Source organism: Cupressus sempervirens, chromosome 9 (assembly GCF_028749045.1).
Source record: "Cupressus sempervirens isolate cs-2001-9-10 chromosome 9, ASM2874904v1, whole genome shotgun sequence".
Taxonomy (NCBI): Eukaryota; Viridiplantae; Streptophyta; class Pinopsida; order Cupressales; family Cupressaceae; genus Cupressus; species Cupressus sempervirens.
In genome coordinates, this window is record NC_143126.1 from 661,943,722 (window position 1) to 661,949,596 (window position 5,875).

Genomic DNA, 5,875 nt, shown 5'->3' on the forward strand with positions numbered 1-5,875 from the left:
ACGAGAACATGGGTGACAGGCTCGCTTAAATACTCTGCCACGTCACCGGTGACGTGGCACAATTTTCCCCGTCTCGTCTTACTTTATGAGCCCAAAATGCCTTGTAGTCATAACGGGGCAAAGTTAAAATCGTTGATGCGCTGACGTGGACCAACTGATTCGTACATGTGAGTTGACCGGTTCTTTTTTACCTGTCGGCCGTTGGTCGCCGGTAGGGAGCGAATGGTCTACCGGCTACTGCCGGTCAAGTGGGGCCCATGCCAGTTTGTCCGACAGCCTAAAGTCGCTGTAGGAAATAGTTGAGGGAGAAAATTTAGAAAAAAATTGTAGTTAAAAAAAAAAATAACATGCGCGTTTATCTTGACCACATGTTATGTCCGTCAACGTCGGAAGAAAAATCCATTATGTTCACATTTATAAGAGAAATTTCACCTCTTTTTAATCGTTCATGTTGAAACTTGAGAATATGAGATTGATAAATCTAAATTGTGTCGTAAATCGCTAGAAGTTGGAATTTTGTTTGGGAAAATTGTTATAAATTAGAATTTTGTTTTGAAGCATATAAATGTTTATTTAATTTAAGAAAAATTAAAATAAATATAAATTAATTAATTGTATTATGCTAAATGTCATTATTTAAATTCAGATAGAAAATTATTTTATTTTTTTTATATTAGAAATAAGAGTTTCAGAACCAGAAAAAAACACCAGAGTATGAATACGAATAAACACAAGGAGGCCAAGCCTCACCCAGAAGAGAAAGTATCAGTTGAACATACAAAGCAACAAAAGGAGGAAAAGCAAAACTATCTAGCTGAGAAGATCATAATGATTGTCAACCCAGGCAGTCCAACCTAAGGGACCTTCCATCCAAACTATACTTTTATGCCCTTGAATCTGCACCATCATAAATAACTCTTCTTTTCTGGCATTCCCTTTTTCTCTAATATCTTTGTTCAATCTATTGCAAGCTTGCTCAAAAACATGCAGATCATCCAAAGTACTACGCCACTGGTACCCACGCTTAAGCTCAAGGTAGTAAAGAGCAGCAGCCCATCACGAAGGAACCTCCTCATATTGTCTCGTTCAATCATCATAGTAGTCTGCACCTGCAAGAAGATTTTAAAGTAAGTGAGTTTTCGAAAAAACTCAGTAAGATCCCTATGCTTACCTTGATACCTTTCCTTGTTCCTGCACTTCCAGATCTGTCAGAGAATGTTAGACGACAATATATTCCAAAATAAATTGGTATCTTTAAGAAGATCATTAATATGACCAGAAATAATATCAAAAATATTAACATTAATAGGATAAACAATGCCAAACATTTTCCATATTTCTTTAGCAAAAATACAATCAAGAAGGATATGTCTACCAGTTTCAAGAACTCTACACAAGTTACAAATATCAGAATTAACAAAATCTCTCTTTATAGGTAGATTGTCCAACAAAACTAACCATTTGAAACATCTAATCTTGAGTTCCACGGGATTCTTCCACAAGATATCAAAATACTTTTTCAAAGCATCAGCATCATAAGAAGAGTACCAAACAGCATTAATATGATTGATAATATCAATATTACAATCAATGATTTTATAAATATTCTTAGCTTTGAGCAGAGTAGTAGTGATACCACCAGGCCATTTGCACTTCAAGAACCTGAGAGAATCAGTGTGGCAAACAGTGGGAAGACCAACAGAAGCTTGCACAATCATGTTATAAGTTCTTCTATGGGAATCCGGGATAGCATATTTATCCTTGAGAACATCCCAAGCCATAATTTGATCATACTCAAAGAGATCCATAAATTGTTTAATACCTTTATTAGCCCACTGCCTGGCAGAACACCCTTGGGTAAGGGCCAAAGGTTTACCATTTAGGTGGAGATTCCACCAAATGGATCTTTCACCATGGAGTTGAATATTGGAATAAAACTCCTTGTTAGTGATGAATTTCCTAACATGATCCCAAGCCTTCCAAATAGACCGAAAAACCACAGAGCCTTGAACCATGACAATAAAATTACCAAGAATGAGGTGACAAAAGGGGAGGCTAGTCCAAGACTTAGCTTTTCTAGGAACACCCCTCTCAATATTGCTCCTAACTAGCACTTTCCAAGGAGAATCACCCTCCATGGACTGAAAATTCCATTTGGAAGACAAGGCTATACCTTGAGTTCTTAAATCCTTCAGCCCAAGTCCCCCAAGGGTCTTGTTAGTGTGGAACCAAGCCCACTTAACAGAGTGGATCTTTCTATTCCCTTTGCCATCAGACCAAAAGAATTGTCTGATGGACTTCTGGATTTCAGAAATCTGATAGTTATTAAAACACCAAGCAGAAGAATAATATATGGTGTATGAGGACAATATCTTCTGGCAAACCTGAATTCTGCCAGCCAAAGATAACGCCCTGTTATGCCATTTGTTCAGCTTTTTATCAATCTTCTCTTTCACCCAAGACCACATGTCCTTGAGGTCAGGCTCCACCGAGAAAGGGATGCCAAGATATCTAATGATCCTATTAGGACCACCCCATTTAAAATTGTATTGGAGAAACCAGTCCAGTGGCCGCTCATCCCAACCTAAACAAATTGATTTAGCTTGAGATATCTTAGCCCCAGAAATAGAACAAAAAAGATTGAGTTTAACTTGCATGTTCCTGAAATCATTTTCTGAAAGTTCAAGGAATAAAGTGGTATCATCCGCAAATTGACAATTGATGAGCTCTTCATTATTAGGCAGATAAATACCTCTGACCTTCGGAGATAAGGAATTATCTCTGAGGATATAATAAAGAGCTTCCGAAGCTATGACAAAGAGAGCGGGTGCCAGAGGGCACCCTTGCCTAATGGACCTCCCAAGAGAAAAAGGAGCAGAAAGAATACCATTGACCTCAACCTAAGCAGAAGCATCATTAAGAAGCATAGCCACAGTGTTACAAAAGAAAGGAGGAAAACCAAAAGCATCCAACATCATAAGGATAAATCTCCATTCAATCCTGGCATAAGCCTTCTCAAAATCCAAAAGGAGCATGGCAGAGTTTTGATGAGAGTATCTAGACCAATCCATGGCTTCCCAGCTAGTTATGAGATTCTCAAGAATATATCTACCCTTGATAAAACCAGTTTGGGTAGAATTAACAAATTTAGGAAGAATATTAACTAGCCTAAGAGCCATAATTTTTGCCAAAATCTTGTAGGAAACATTAAGAAGGGTAATAGGCCTCCAATTCTTAATAAAGGTTTTATCCCCTTCTTTTGGGAGAAGTTTAATAATCCCTCTATTGATATCCTGACCCAGGGTACCTTTATTCAAGGCTTCTGAATAAAGATCAAAGAGATCCTTACATATCCATCCGATTTTGGACTTATAGAATTCAACTGGGAGACCATCAGGGCCCAGCGCTCTATCATTATTAAGGGCCTTAATAGCACCTTCAATCTCCTCAACAGAAATATTATTAGCAAGAATAGCAATATCATCAGGATCAAGCTTTTTGGGAATAAGCTTCCTACAATGAACTCGAATCTACTCAGCCTCAGGAGAGTCTTCTGAAGCAAAAAGAGTCTCATAATAATTAGCAAAGGCCTGAATAATAGACTCAGGGTTAGAGATGTCCTGGTTATTAGTCGAAAGTCTATCAATAGACTCTTTAATACGTTTATGCTTAAGAAGGTTGAAAAAGAATTTCGATCCCCTATCCCCAAATTGGAGCCAGTGGGATCTAGACCTGATCCTGGCTCCCCAAATTCTAACATGTTGATGCTTCCTAAGAGCATCTTTGGTAGCCATAACCTTGGAAAGAAGATCCATATTGGAAGAGTCATTTTGAATGTTCTCCTCGGCAACTTGCAGATCAGAAGATAATTGTTTTTCAACAAACCTATAGTCCTTAGCTTTTTTCTGCCCAATGGTTTGCAAAAAGATCCTTCAGGAGGAGAGGTTAGTATTCCATCTATCAATATGGGATAGGTTCTGAAGATTAATTTTATTTAATCCTCTAATAATCTGTACAGCAACAGGGACATCCTCATCCATGAGGAGGCTGGTGTTTAAGATGAATTTACTACTTCTAGACTTGTGTTGAAGGAGACTATTGTTAAAATTAACCTTAGTCAAAATAAGGTGATGGTCAGACAGAGTAGTGGCAATAACATGAACAATAAATCCAGAGATGTCAGGAGGAAAAGAGAAAAAATACTTATTGGCATAAAATCTGTCAAGCCTGGAATAAATCCTAGCATTGCCCTGCTGAAAGTTGCACCAGGTGTGCCATAGTCCAGGGTTGGTTTCCTTGTTACCAGCAATAGGATCAAAGAGATAGTTAGAGTTTAAAAATCTATTCCAATAAATTTTTTCATTATCCTTCCAATGAAAGGGAATGCCCCCTGACTTATCATCTTGGGATTCAATCATGTTGAAATCTCCACCGAAGAGCCAAGGCAAATCTGGGAGATCTATAAGCCATTTCCATAGCTCAATTCTTTCCTTAGGGTCATTTGAAGCATAAATAGCACAGATCCCGAAGGTCTTGTCATCAAACTGTAAAGTAACCCATACTGCTCTCTGACAGGGAGAACACCCATTATTAGTAATATGTTTTTCCCATTTATTACTAATAAGAAGGGTGATTCCTCCTTTACCTCTTTCATTGTTAGTGCAAAACTTAATAGCATCTTTCCAAATAAAATTAAGATTGGAGTCCAAAGTGAATCCCACAGACTTAACTTCCTGCATCATAAAGAAATCTATAGAATGCAGAGAATTCAACAATCGCTTGATAACAAATTTTCTATCTGGGGACTCTAGACCCCTCACATTCCAAGATAGGCAATTCATTGAGACAAAATGTTAGAGGTGGAGCACGCAATACCCTCTTGATCAGCAAGGGCCAAAAAATTATTTGAAGACTCCCTTGGTTGAGGCACAAATGGCTTATTTTTTGAACCAGGTGGTCTTCCTCTTCGCCTGACAGTAGAAGAGTAGGTGTTAACATCATCTTCAATATCCGCTAGAGAATCCACATCCATGCACTGCCCATTGTTAGACTTCGAGGGAAAGGGGGCAGTCGAAATAATTTCAAATTCATAATCCTCCCCAATCTCTTGGAAGATCTTTTGAGGGAATTTTTGAGAGGGCTCACTAGTTTGGGGCTTACAATTGAAATTAGCATGTTGACTGATAGTATTCACGTTCGTCAAAGTAGGACCAGTTAACAATTTAACATGATGATTATTAGGGTTATTGGGGCGAGAATTTTTAGGCATGAAGACACTATTTCCCCTTCTTCTTTTTTTCCTATCTGAAACAACAGTAAAACCATCATCTGTGTTAAGATCAATAGCTAAATCAAGACTGGGGAGCATTTGAAGACCTCCAGAAGTAGAAGTGGTATCACAAAAAATGTTCTCAGGCTGAACAGTAATAGTAGAGAGAGGGTTAGTCACAATTTTAGTTGGAACATTCTCAGGCTGAACAATGCTAGGAACAACATTAGTCGAAACATTAGAGGGGTTAGGGTTTACAGTGAGAGGCGATGGGGATGAAGAAGAAGCAGGGGTTGAATGACAAAGAGCATCGTTAAGGGGAGGATTACTGGTGATGAGAGGATTAACCATATTATTAGCTGAATCATTGGAGGGATTAGGCTTTTTCCTAATGACCGGACAATCCTTACGGAGGTGGCCTTCTTTGCGGTAGAGAAAACAGGCATTCAATCCCCCCAAAACCTCTATAGGATAGATATACACATCATTAATGATGTTAATTGAAATATCGGTAGGAAGGTCCTTACCAGGCAAGAGAGAGATAAGAATTCTAGCGTCCATATGCGGGACAAGTCTCACATTTTCATCCATTCGAATAATTTTACA